The sequence below is a fragment of the Bos mutus genome, chromosome 27 (assembly GCF_027580195.1).
Source record: "Bos mutus isolate GX-2022 chromosome 27, NWIPB_WYAK_1.1, whole genome shotgun sequence".
In the NCBI taxonomy this organism is placed as follows: domain Eukaryota; kingdom Metazoa; phylum Chordata; class Mammalia; order Artiodactyla; family Bovidae; genus Bos; species Bos mutus.
In genome coordinates, this window is record NC_091643.1 from 15,160,683 (window position 1) to 15,175,227 (window position 14,545).

Below are 14,545 nucleotides of genomic sequence, written 5' to 3' on the forward strand. Positions count from 1 at the left end.
CAGTGGCAGAGCATGAGATGGTTAGATAGCATCACTAACTCAATGGACATGACTTTGAGCAAACTCAAGCAGAAACTGGAGGATAGAAGAGCCTGGTGTGCCCCAACCCATGGGGTCAGAAGGAGTTGAACACAACTTAGCAACTGAAAAGCAACAATGAACAATTAAATGATTGGATTAAAAATTCTGGAAGACATCATAGAGGATTACTTATTTCTGTTTTATAGGTGTAAATATAATATCACAGGGCAAAAGTTACTTATTTAAATTCTTATATTTACTATGACAATGAAATAAGAAAAAAACTTTGATTGTACCTTCTTTCCTTCCTATTGTCCTAGGGTAAATAAAATAAAGCAGAGAATCAGGAAGTAAGGGAAGGAAAGAAATGAAGAGATGGGCTGTCTTTTCAAACATGAATTTTTGGGATTTGAACCACTATAGCATACATCTACCCTAAAATTGTCTGTTCCATCCCATTCTACGAGTTTAGATTCTATTCAGTGCCAGCAATTGTATTTATCACTACACTACAAAACATCAAAATAATAGCGTATTTTTATGGAGATTCGTACTTCTCAAAGTACTCTTGTTTTCATTATACCATTTTATCTTAACAACAACCCTTGAATCATAAAATTGTATAGTTAGAGAAGGACCCTCCTATAACATTACCTCTAAAATAGTCCCCCAAATTATGATCTCGTCTCTAATTTTGGAGCATTTACCATTATCATGAAACAAACAATTCCGTTTAAGAAATTTTTTTTTCTTTATATAAAAAAGTAGCACTTGTTCAGTTTTGAAAGTTTAAGAATCACAGAATAAACAATACAAGTAAAATTACTTTCATTTCTACCACCAAGGATTAACTGCTATTAATATTTTGGTAGACTCCCATGTTGTCTTTCATCTACACAGATATGTGTATAATTGGTTGAGAATATTATTACTGTAGTGGGCTTCCCTCATAGCTCAGTCAGTGAAGAATCTGCCTGCAATGCAGGAGACCCGGGTTTGATTCCTGGGTTGGGAAGATCCTCTGGAGAAGGAAATGGCAATACACTCCAGGATTCTCTCCTGGAGAATCCCATGGACAGAGGAACCTGGCAGGGTACAGGCCATGGGATCGCAAGGGTTGGACATGACTTAGCGACTAAGCCATCAAACCATTATTACTGTAACAGCCAACATATATATAACTGTTTCTAGGGTTCAGACTGAGCCTTCCCTGGATGTGCCACTATTGCATGAGGATTATTTGGAGCTAAAGGCAATTGAGACCCTGTAGGTTCAAGAGAAACTACTGCCCTCCTGTAGCTTTCTGGAAGAATTTATATTGGGGATTTTTCCCAGAGAAGAGTTTTTAGCAGAGATAGATTTTATCTAAGTGGCTCTGTCATCATAGCAGTTCAGTTCAGTTCAATTCAGTCACTCAGTCGTGTCCCACTCTTTGTGACCCCATGAATCCCAGCATGCCAGGCCTTCCTGTCCATCACCAACTCCTGGAGTTCACTGAGACTCACGTCCATCGAGTCAGTGATGCCATCTAGCCATCTCATCCTCTGTCGTCCCCTTCTCCTCCTGCCCCCAATCCCTCCCATCATCAGAGTCTTTTCCAATGAGTCAACTCTTCGCATGAGGTGGCCAAAGTACTGGAGTTTCAGCTTTAGCATCATTCCTTCCAAAGACATCCCAGGGCTGATCTCCTTCAGAATGGACTGGTTGGATTTCCTTGCAGTCCAAGGGACTCTCAAGAGTCTTCTCCAACACCACAGTTCAAAAGGATCAATTTTTCGGCGCTCAGCTTTCTTCACAGTCCAACTCTCACATCCATACATGACCACAGGAAAAACCATAGCCTTGACTAGACAGACCTTTGTTGGCAAAGTAATGTCTCTGCTTTTGAACATGCTATCTAGGTTGGTCATAACTTTCCTTCCAAGGAGTAAGCATCTTTTAATTTCATGGCTGCAGTCACCATCTGCAGTGATTTTTGACCCCCCCCCCAAAAAAAAGTCTGACAGTTTCCACTGTTTCCTCATCTATTTCCCATGAAGTGATGGGACCGGATGCCATGATCTTTGTTTTCTGAATGTTGAGCTTTAAGCCAACTTTTTCACTCTCCACTTTCACTTTCATCAAGAGGCTTTTGAGTTCCTCTCCACTTTCTGCCATAAGGGTGGTGTCATCTGCATATCTGAGGTTATTGATATTTCTCCCAGCAATCTTGATTCCAGCTTGTGCTTCTTCCAGTCCAGCATTTCTCATGATGTACTCTGCATGGAAGTTAAATAAGCAAGGTGACAATAACAGCCTTGACGTACTCCTTTTCCTATTTGGAACCAGTCTGTTGTTCCATGTCCAGTTCTAACTTGATTCCTGACCTGCATACAGATTTCTTAAGAGGCAGATCAGGTGGTCTGGTATTCCCATCTCTTTCAGAATTTTCCACAGTTTATTGTGATCCACACAGTCAAAGTCTTTGGCATAGTCAATAAAGCAGAAATAGATCCTTTTCTGGACTCTCTTGTTTTTTCGATGATCCAGCAGATGTTGGCAATTTGATCTCTGATTCCTCTGCCTTTTCTAAAACCAGCTTGAACATCTGGAAGTCCACGGTTCACGTATTGCTGAAGCCTGGCTTGGAGAATTTTGAGCATTACTTTACTAGCATGTGAGATGAGTGCAATTGTGCGGGAGTTTGAGCATTCTTTGGCATTGCCTTTCTTTGGGATTGGAATGAAAACTGACCTTTTCCAGTCCTGTGGCCACTGCTGAGTTTTCCAAATTTGCTGGCATATTGAGTGCAGCACTTTCACAGCATCATCTTTCAGGATTTGAAAGAGCTCAACTGGAATTCCATCACCTCCACTAGCTTTGTTCATAGTGATGCTTTCTAAGGCCCACTTGACTTCACATTCCAGAATGTCTGGCTCTAGATGAGTGATCACACCAACATGATTATCTGGGTAGTGAAGATCTTTTTTGTACAGTTCTTCTGTGTATTCTTGCCACCTCTTCTTAATATCTTCCGCTTCTGTTAGGTCCATACCATTTCTGTCCTTTATCGAGCCCATCTTTGCATGAAATGTTCCCTTGGTATCTCTAGGGCAAATGTCTAATTTACAAATATCTGCTCTTCTTCTTGTTGTTGTGCTGTGAGAGACTCTCCCATCCTTGGAAGCCCCAGGGCTCTAGTCCATTCCTTAGCTCAGGATGGCATAGAGACCTCATTTTAGCCTTCTGTCCCCAAACTTCTTGTTTATGTGGGGTCTCTAACCCTCTCATGTATGTGGGATTTTTGTACATATGTAATGAAATTTGATTTTTTCCTGTTAATCTGTTTTGTGTGAATTTAATTCCTAGACCAGCCAGAAAAACCTACAAAGGTAGAAGGAAGGTTTTGCTTTTTTTTTTTTCTGCCCAGCACCTTCTTTGTTGATCCCTAGGCAGGGCCTGGTTATCAAATGGCACCAAAGCACCCGAGGGAGGGGGTGAGCCCCAAAGGTGAGTGGAGGGGCAGGGGTCGGGGAGGAGGAAGTGTGGAGGCCAACAGAGGTGGTGGAAACTCCAGGGCCCTAAAGTGCAGCTCCTCCCTGTAACCCCACCCCCTTATCTTTAGTGAATTCAAGAAACACTCATCCTTTGCTTAGTGTGAGTGGATATTTTATGGAAACTGATAAAAGGATGGGATATTTTACCTGAGGTGATGAAGCCTGAAATTGACATCATCCATAAATTTAGGCACTGGATCAGGAGCACTTGAGCCCTTGGGAATGAGCAGAAAATTGGGGAGATGGTTTTGCATTTCTACAAATCATGACTAAAGGATGCAAATCAAGCTTTCACTAATTTTCTGAGAGCCAGTGTGCTCCTGGATGACCTCTGAGTTGCATATACATGTGCAATATGACTTTACGCAACACTGTTCAAGTGATCTTGTACTTTCCTTTTGTCTTTCAGTTTTACACAGTTATTTACCCTGTAATTACATACTATTTATAAAGTGATTTTTTAAAATTTACTTTTTACTGGAGTATAGTTGAATTACAATGTTAATTACTACTCCCTGGCAAAGTGACTCAGTTATACATATATATAAATACATTCTTTTTCATATTCTGTTCCTTTTTTTTTTTTTAAGTTCAGTTCAGTTCAGTTCAGTTGCTCATTCATGTCCGACTCTTTACGGCCCCATGAACTGCACCATGCCAGGCCTCCCTGTCCATCACCATCTCCTGGAGTTCATTCAAACTCACGTCCATTGAGTCGGTGATGCCATCCAGCCATCTCATCCTCTGTCGTTCCCTTTTCCTCCCGCCCCCAAATCCCTCTCAGCATCAGAGTCTTTTCCAATGAGTCAACTCTTCGCATGAGGTGGCCAAAGTACTGAAGTTTCAGCTTTAGCATCATTCCTTCAAACAACACCCAGGACTGATCTCCTTCAGAATGGACTGGTTGGATCTCCTTGCAGTCCATGGGACTCTCAAGAGTATTCTCCAACACCACAGTTCAAAAGCATCAATTCTTCGGCGCTCAGCTTTCTTCACAGTCCAACTCTCACATCCATTCATGACTACTGGAAAAACAACAGCCTTGACTAGATGGATCTTTGTTGGCAAAGTAATGTCTCTGCTTTTGAATATGCTATCTAGGTTGGTCATCACTTTCCTTCCAAGGAGCAAAGTAAAAGGTTTATTGAAAAGAAAAGTGCACGTGGAAAGGCGCATGGGCAAGCTCAGAGAGAGTTGCGCCTTTGGGAAGTTTAAATCCTTTGTAAAGGGGCAGTTTTCCAGGTCTTCCTCTTCCCTCAGGCCAGTCACCTTTCTTTGTCTCCCTCACCACCCTCCCCCCACCCCAGGTTAATTTGTCTCAGGACCCTCCCCTGGGGTGTGCAAGCACATCCTAGCCAAGATGGATCTAAAAGTGAAGGCTTCTGGGAGGAGCAAGACTGCTTATGGCCTGGAATTATCTTCTGACTTTTGATTCCAAGGAGCCTTTCCATGCATGTGTAGTCTCTTCCCTTATCAGACATGATTTTTTCCGTACTTTGTCCTTGCCATGAACAAGTATGAAAAGGCAAAATGATAGGATACTGAAAGAGGAACTCCCCAGGTCAGTAGGTGCCCAATATGCTACTGGAGATCAGTGGAGAAATAACTCCAGAAAGAAAGAAGGGATGGAGCCAAAGCAAAAACAATACCCAGTTGTGGATGAGACTGGTGATAGAAGCAAGGTCTGATGCTGTAAAGAGCAATATTGCATAGGAACTTGGAATGTTAGGTCCATGAATCAAGGCAAACTGGAAGTGGTCAAACAGGAGATGGCAACAGTGAACATCAACGTTTTAGGAATCAGTGAACTAAGATGGACTGGAATGGGTGGATTTAACTCAGATGAGCATTATATCTACTACTGCGTGCAGGAATCCCTTAGAAGAAATGGACTAGCCATCATGGTCAACAAAAGAGTCCGAAATGCAGTACTTGGATGCAATCTCAAAAATGACACAATGATCTCTGTTCGTTTCCAAGGCAAATCATTCAATATCAGTAATCCAAGTCTATGCCCCAACCAGTAACGCTGAAGAAGCTGAAGTTGAATGGTTCTATGAAGACCTACAAGACCTTTTAGAACTAACACAAAAAAAGATGTCCTTTTCATTATAGAGGACTGGAATGCAAAAGTAGGAAGTCAAGAAACACCTGGAGTAACAGACAAATTTGGCCTTGGAATATGGAATGAGCAGGGCAAAGGCTAATAGAATTTTGCCAAGAGAACACACTAGTCATAGCAAACACCCTCTTCCAACAACACAAAAGAAGACTCTACACATGACCGTCACTATATGGTGACACCAAAATCAGATTGATTATATTCTTTGCAGCCAAAGATGGAGAAGCTCTATACAGTCAGCAAAAACAAGACCAGGAGCTGACTGTGGCTCAGATCATGAGCTCCTTATTGCCAAATTCAGACTTAAATTGAAGAAAGTATGGAAAACCAGTAGACCATTCAGGTATGACCTAAATCAAATCCCTTATGATTATACAGTGGAAGTGAGAAATAGATTTAAGGGACTAGATCTGATAGAGTGCCTGATGAACTATGGACTGAGGTTCGTGACATTGTACAGGAGACAGGGATCAAGACCATCCCCATGGAAAAGAAATGCAAAAAAGCAAAATGGCTGTCTGGGGAGGCCTTACAAATAGCTGTGAAAAGAAGAGAAGTGAAAAGCAAAGGAGAAAAGGAAAGAGATAAGCATCTGAATGCAGAGTTCCAAAGAATAGCAAGGAGAGATAAGAAAGCCTTCCTCAGTGATCAATGCAAAGAAATAGAGGAAAACAACAGAATGGGAAAGACTAGAGAGCTCTTCAAGAAAATTAGAGATACCAAGGGAACATTTCATGCAAAGATGGGCTCGATAAAGGACAGAAATGGTATGGACCTAATAGAAGCGGAAGATATTAAGAAGAGGTGGCAAGAATACACAGAAGAACTGTACAAAAAAGATCTTCACATAAGATAATCATGATGATGTGATCACTCACCTAGAGCCAGACATCCTAGAATGTGGAGTCAAGTGGGCCTTAGAAAGCATCACTATGAACAAAGCTAGTGGAAGTGATGAAATTCCAGTTGAGCTCTTTCAAATCCTGAAAGATGATGCTGTGAAAGTGCTGCACTCAGTATGCCAGCAAATTTGGAAAACTCAGCAGTGGCCACAGGACTGGAAAAGGTCAGTTTTCATTCCAATCCCAAAGAAAGGCAATGCCAAAGAATGCTCAAACTCCCGCACAATTGCACTCATCTCACATGCTAGTAAAGTAATGCTCAAAATTCTCCAAGCCAGGCTTCAGCAATACGTGAACCGTGGACTTCCAGATGTTCAAGCTGGTTTTAGAAAAGGCAGAGGAATCAGAGATCAAATTGCCAACATCTGCTGGATCATCGAAAAAACAAGAGAGTCCAGAAAAGGATCTATTTCTGCTTTATTGACTATGCCAAAGACTTTGACTGTGTGGATCACAATAAACTGTGGAAAATTCTGAAAGAGATGGGAATACCAGACCACCTGACCTGCCTCTTGAGAAACCTGTATGCAGGTCAGGAAGCAACAGTTAGAACTGGACATGGAACAACAGACCGGTTCCAAATAGGAAAAGGAATACGTCAAGGCTCTATATTGTCACCCTGCTTATTTAACTTCTATGCAGAGTACATAATGAGAAATGCTGGGCTGGAAGAAGCACAAGCTGGAATCAAGATTACTGGGAGAAATATCAATAACCTCAGATATGCAGATGACACCACCCTCATGGCAGAAAGTGAAGAGGAACTAAAAAGTTTCTTGATGAGAGTGAAATAGTTGGCTTAAAGCTCAACATTCAGAAAACGATCATGGCATCTGTTCCCATCACTTCATGGGAAATATATGGGGAAACAGTGGAAACAGTGTCACACTTTATCTTTTTGGGCTCCAAAATCACAGCAGATAGTGACTGCAGGGAAAAAATTAAAAGACACTCCTTGGAAGAAAAGTTATGACCAACCTAGATAGCATATTCAAAAGCAGAGACATTACTTTGCCAACAAAGGTCCATTTAGTCAAGGCTATGGTTTTTCCAGTGGTCATGTATAGATGCGAGAGTTGGACTGTGAAGAGAGCTCAGCACTGAAGAATTGATGTTTTTGAACTGTGGTGTTGAAGAAGACTCTTGAGAGTCCCTTGGACTGCAAGGAGATCCAACCAGTCCATTCTAAAGGAGATCAGCCCTGGGTGTTCTTTGGAAGGAATGATGCTAAAGCTGATACTCCAGTACTTTGGCCACCTCATGCGAAGAGTTGACTCACTGGAAAAGACTCTGATGCTGGGAGGGATTGGGGGCAGGAGGTAAAGGGGATGACAGCGGATGAGATGGCTGGATGGCATCACTAACTCGATGGACGTGAGTCTGAGTGAACTCAGGGAGTTGGCGATGGACAGGGAGGCCTGGCATGCTGAGATTCATGGGGTCACAAAGAGTCGGACAGGACTGAACAACTGAACTGAACTGAACTGAAGAGACAAAGATTGGCTATTTACCCTGTGTTTGTTCACTGTAAATTCCTCATCTGGAGCCCTCCTGTATCTTATCTCAAGAAATGCAAAGCCATTATGGTTTAATCACAGGGTATTTAATGCAGTTCCCTGTGCTATACAGCAGGAGCTTGCTGTTTATCCACTCTCTAGATTCCACGTTGCCTGTGCTAACCCCAAGCCCCCAATCCATCCCTCTATCACCCCCTCCGACCCTGTGCCCCCTTGGCAGCCACCAGTCTATTCTCTATGCCCCTGAGTTTGTTTCTGTTTCACAGATCGGTTCCTTTGTGTCATACTTTTGATACCACATATAAACGACATCATATGGTACCTGTCTTTCTCTTTTTGACTTATTTTACTTAGTATGATAATCTCTATTTGCAAATAACGTGATTTTTAAAGTGCATCATCTTTGACACACATTCTGTATATATGTATGTATAGGTAGATATATCACTAATGTGCTTAATTTTTCATCTTTACTATTTCAGACAACTGTGGTGTTGGAGAAGACTCTTGAGAGTCCCTTGGACTGCAAGGAGGTCCAACCAGTCCATCCTAAAGGAGATCAGTCCTGTGTTCATTGGAAGGACTGATGCTGAAGCTGAAACTCCAATACTTTGGCCACCTCATGTGAAGAGTTGACTCATTGGAAAAGATCCTGATGCTGGGAGGGATTGAGGGCAGGAGGAGAAGGGGACAACAGAGGATGAGATGGCTGGATGGCATCACCAACTCGATGGACATGAGTCTGGGTGAACTTGGGGGGTTGGTGATGGACAGGGAGGCCTGCTGTGCTGCGATTCATGGGGTCACAAAGAGTCGGACACGACTGAGTGACTGAACTGAACTGAATGAGCATTCATGTATAAAAACACAAAATTAAACAGCATGTATGGTTATTTCTTTGACAATATCCCTAGGCATGAGATGTTTGATTTAAAGCTTTTTTTATGTTTTTGATGTGTTACCAAGTTTCCAAAAAAAGCGTATCAGTCAATTTACAATTTCATCAGTAGTTTATGAGAAGACCCAGCACCCATTCCACAGTTAAATCCACACTTAAATCCACCAACTCTAGCTTGTCGAAACATTTTTGAATTTTTACCTTGTCACCCATTGTATTAGAAGTCTTAATAGGTTGGGGAATCAAAAGCATGAGATCTACCTCATTCAAGGTGACAACTACAAAAATGTTAAGTGAGGTAAGGTTGGGTTACACCCTTTGGGAAAACCATGTGAAACTTCCATGCGGAGAACTGCTCATTGATTTAACATTGCTTTCTGAATATGCCTCATCAATCATCACCTCATCTATATTTCCACTGTATTTTTATGATCACTGTAACCTATTATAATCATTAGGCTTTCCTGGTGGCTCAGAGGTTAAAGCATCTGCCTGCAATGCGGGAGACCGGGGTTCAATCCCTGGATCGGGAAGATCCCCTGGAGAAGGAAATGGTAACCTATTATGATCACTGACTACCATTTATATCTACTTTACCATATTGCAATCTACTAATTTGTCTATTTCCCCTCCCCACCACATTGTGAAGTAATACCAACTGGTACAACATCCTGAGAGGAAGATGATTTACTCTGCTGATAGAAACAGGGATGCATGCCTTAGAAAGTGCCTCAGAGATGAAGTTACATCTGACGTTGGCTTTGGCAAACACTTCAAGCAGCCTGCGTAGGGCTGCGACTAAAGGGAATTCCAGGGATAGAGAACATTTTCCTTAAAGTGCAGAGAGAGAAATAATAGATTGTAGGGAACACACACAGTAAATGGTTTGGTATAACTGAAGTGCAGCATGAGAGGATAGAGAGGAGCAATCTGCTCCATGGCATCTTCAGGATAAAGCTGACTTAACTCTGGCTGGACTTAGCAAGCTTCTCAGGTTGATTTTAATCCAGATGACACCAGGTTCAGAGGCAAGAGATTCACTCCTAACTTCCAATGTACACTCAACTAAGACGTGAAGAGCAATGAAAGGAAAATGGAGCTCTCCATATCTAGTCTGCTTCTTATCTAGGCTTTGTAATCACTCTATTGGCTTACTGAAGTAATTCCTCCTTCTTCCCTCCCTCCTTCCCTTCTTTCCTCTTTTCCTTCCTTCCTTCCTCCTGTAACAGACCAGTACTATTTAGACTCCTTTAGGAAATGGGACTGGATGAAGAAAGCAGAATTATTTCCCCTATTCCAGCTCCCCATTTGTTCGAGATGCTTCAGACTTTTGTTCCCTGTGGCCTCCTTGTCCTTTGGAAAAAATGGGCCCACCTTCCTCTTCCAGCTGCCTGAGCTGCCAAACAGGGTGTGCCCTTTGAATGATACCAATATCGGGGTGTGCTAAGATGGAGGGTACTGGGTGTCTCATGAGGAAGAGTCAGAAATCCAAGTCAGCAGTCCAAGAGCAAGCTGAAGATCTGATCTGGATTATCCTGGTGCTGTCAGCCAGAGGTGAGAATGGATGAAGGGTAGGGACTGGAAATCAGGACGGAGTCAAAGTGGGATGTAGTTGGCTTCAAGAATCTTAGAGATGGACATGAGCATTTAGGTAAGTTCAAGTGGGGCTCTATTTACCCTCTGAGACTACAGGGCTCAGATCCAGAACATGGGGTGCTGGACACTGGTATAAACTAGATGGAGAGGAATGAGTAGGAAGTTCAGTTCCTCTGTCACCCGACCTACAGTTTACTTCGAGGTTCTAGTCTTAGTAGGGAACTAAATTTTCTTCTGAAACTATGTGAGAGGACAAATTAGATGGGCTGGGACTTAACACAGCAGTTTGGTTCTCATATGGGTGCCCTCAGATAGAGGCTTAAAGCTATGAACTCACCCACTCACGAGGAAGGCTCCCCTGATTTCTGTCCAGACTTAGCTATCATCGATTCAGGGAGCTGAGTAGAATCAAGTTGGTTGTAGGGTAATTTGAGATACCTGGGGGCCAACATCGATTAAACCCAGGGCAAGTGTAGGTTGGAATCCTTGATGAAGCTCTGCTCCCTGTTGCTGTGAATTCTTTTGTGACAGCATCTGAGGTGAAACATTGCCAAACAACGTGCCAAGAGGCCTTTCAATGGGTCATAAAAATGCTATAAAAACATGAAAATTGCTGCCATAAAAAAAAGAGTTATGGCAAAACAGGGAACCTACTAAATTTAGAAGCATAAGAAAGACTGAGAAATGAAACCATTCCACACAGTGCAAGGAGTTGGTGGGTACGCCCACCACAGCCATTTACACAGGTAAGAATTACTTGTGTTTACACTAGAAGATCTCTCAGCATTCTGCCATTAAGTATGTGGTCCCTGGTGGCTCAGATGGTAAAGAGTTTGCCTGCAATGCTGGAGACACAGAGCCAGGAAAATTGATGCCTGGGCCAGGAAAATTCCCTGGAGAAGAGAATGGCAACACATCCCAAGTATTCTCATCTGGAGAATTTCATGGACAGAGGAACCCACTGGGCTACCGTCCATAGGGTTGCAAAGAGTTGGACACGACTGAGTGACTTCACTTCACCTGGCTTTCCCTGGAATTCTTCTTTACTTGAGTCCCTCCTTAGCTTTGTTGGTTAAATTGAAGAGTGTGAATTTCTTCTGCTCTGTTTTTATTTTGAAAACACCTGTTACATGGGAAGGGGTGTTTATATTCCTCTGATGCCTGGGAGAAAGGGTGCCATGTTAGAGGGATAGTTCATCATGAGGTCATCAATTGGAAATCAATAAAAAGCTTATTTGAAATAACCCTTATTAAAAAATCTGAGGATCAATCTTCCTGAAAACTACACCTTAGCTTTTATATCCAGTATTTGTTTTTCCAATAAAATTTCTGAATATCCATTAACACTGGTAATTTGGGGTAAAGTGTGCAGAGGGAATTCATCTCCATATGCCTTTTATGCAGATGTGGTTTATACTGAGATACAGTAAGTACTATTCATAACTCCGTACATAAAATTCTGAACATGCTTAAGCAATAGTCATAAACACATTAAATGACACCATCCCAAGCACTAAGAAGCTCTGTCTGCCAGCTGGGTGAGCCCCTTCTATATGTCACTTTGATGTAATGCACTCCTATTTTTGCTGTTATTAGATGCAAAGTATTTGAGAAGACGTTAGATTGAATGGAAATCTGATTACATCGCAGTTTGGGTTTTTTTAAATATTGCCTATTTTCCTCAGATACACTGTTCTGTTTTCTTTTTAAACTCACAAATATGTACAGCCACTCCTACTCTTTCTTTTCTACCTTCTCTTCTCTACATTCATGGATCATTCATGGGATTTCTGATTCTTATTTTAAAATGTAATTGAGATATAGAAATGATGAAGCAGTAGATGACAGACTCTAACACAGAGAAAGCAAGATAAAAGAAGGAATAGAAAGAAGGAAAGGAAAAAGAGGAAAAAAAGAAGTGTTTAGCCTTTGATATGGTTATAGATTAATGATCTGCTGCATGTTGAAGTCCAAAGTAAGTTCACTTGTATTAATACTTCATTAAATTATAAACCTGTAGGTCATTTAAGAGCATCTCTATAATCAGAAACTGTTTCTTATAGTATTGCTTTCCTTATGCAAGCACCCTTCACAAGGAAACTTAAATAAATAGGAAATATTTGATTACTTCCCACAATTGCTTTATTGTCTGGAAGACAAGGAAGACGTGGTGGTTCAGTATGAGTCACCCAGGCCTGTGTGAACCGAGACCATGGGACTCTCTCACAATTATTCTCTTAGATTTTCTCTTTGAAAAGTGACATCTACTTATGAATATTTTATCACAATCAAAATGTGAGCATAGATCAGGAAAATTTTCTCTATCATACCTTCCAAAATGATGAAATTGTATCAATTCATTAATGATAGAGAAGAGAAGATAGAAAAGAAATGGTAGGGATGCCTGTACATATTTGTGCGATTAAAAAGAAGGCAGAATAGTGTATTGAGGAAAATAGAAAATATTTTTTAAAAACCCAGACTGCAAAATTTCAATTCCTCCAACAAGCCTCCAAGGATGAAATAGAGAAGTTACATCTTAGCTAGAATGGAGATAGTCCCGTCTCTGCAGTTTGAAGGGAACAGTGCTGTGAGATGTGTAAGGAAAGTGCAAAGGGAAACAAAAGGAAGTGGCAAAGCTAGTGTAACTAGCACCAAAACAAGACCCTAAGAGGAAGCATGACCTTGGTTACTTGGGCACAGTGAAGAAGTGGTCTCAGAACCTCTATCCTGTCCAAGCCCCACAGTTAACCAGACCCAGTGAGACACATTTAGTTAGTCAAATTTACAGGCAACATATGTGCAAACCAGAATGCCAAAGATTCTTGTACCATGGGGATAATACTTTCTAGAGTCTGTATTATTCATGATCTCTAGCCAGTACTTTCCTGATGTATGTGTGTGTGTGTGTGTGAAACCAAATAAACAATTACTAATAGAAATGTGACTGGTGGTGAGCTTGGGTACAGAATACAGGGCATGGGTTACACATTTGCAGATAGTCTCTTCTTTTACATCCACAGATAACTGATCTCTTCCATGAAGGCTGAAATTCACTACATGAAGTCTCCCTCTCTTACTCTACTGGACACTCTATCTTGCCCTCATAGCATCTACCGAGTAAATACTTTCATCCTTCTTCACACAACCAGCTATGTTAGAGAGTCATAAAGTCTTGTTTCATCTTTAAAACATGTGAATTCCAGTACTTCTCACCTTACTTCTGCTTCTGAACATCACTTGCTGGAAGCCTTTAATATCTTATAGGATTTCCCTGCTTTCAATCTCTCAGGATTCTTGAACTTCCCAAATAACTCTGCATGTTGACACCTAATCAATTTTCCTAAAACAGTAGACTTCACTCAGCAATTGACCTCTTTTACATTTTGATAGTTCTCTGTTTTATGAAGTCCAGATTCCTCAGTGTGGTCTTGAAAATCTACACCCAACCTACCTATCAAACATCGCTTGCCACAGTCTCCAACAAAAGCAAACTTCTGTTCCCCCAGTCTCCCAGCACACCATGTTATTTTCACTTTACCCCTTTCTTGATAATATTAGTCTCATTTTATTCTTTTTCTTTAAAACCATTATCCAGAATTACTCAATACTTAAACCTAGATTAAGTGTCATTGTTAGTTAACTCCCTTCTCTGACTTTCGATGTCATGTCATGAGCACTTGTGCTTGTTCAGAATTTTTATTTATGAACATCTATCCCAAAACTAGAATACAATTCCTAGGTGATTTACAATCTAGTTAATTGATACCAAATTAATATGGCCACAGCACTAAATACATTTTATTGATAACTCATGACAATTCTATTTTTAGAAATCCTCCTCTCACTTAGCTTAGCCAGTGCTGGCTGTCCTGGGTGATAAAAGCTCAGGGAACAAGAACTGACTTTGTCATTTTGCGGCATGTCACAGACACTTAATAGTTTACTAAGCG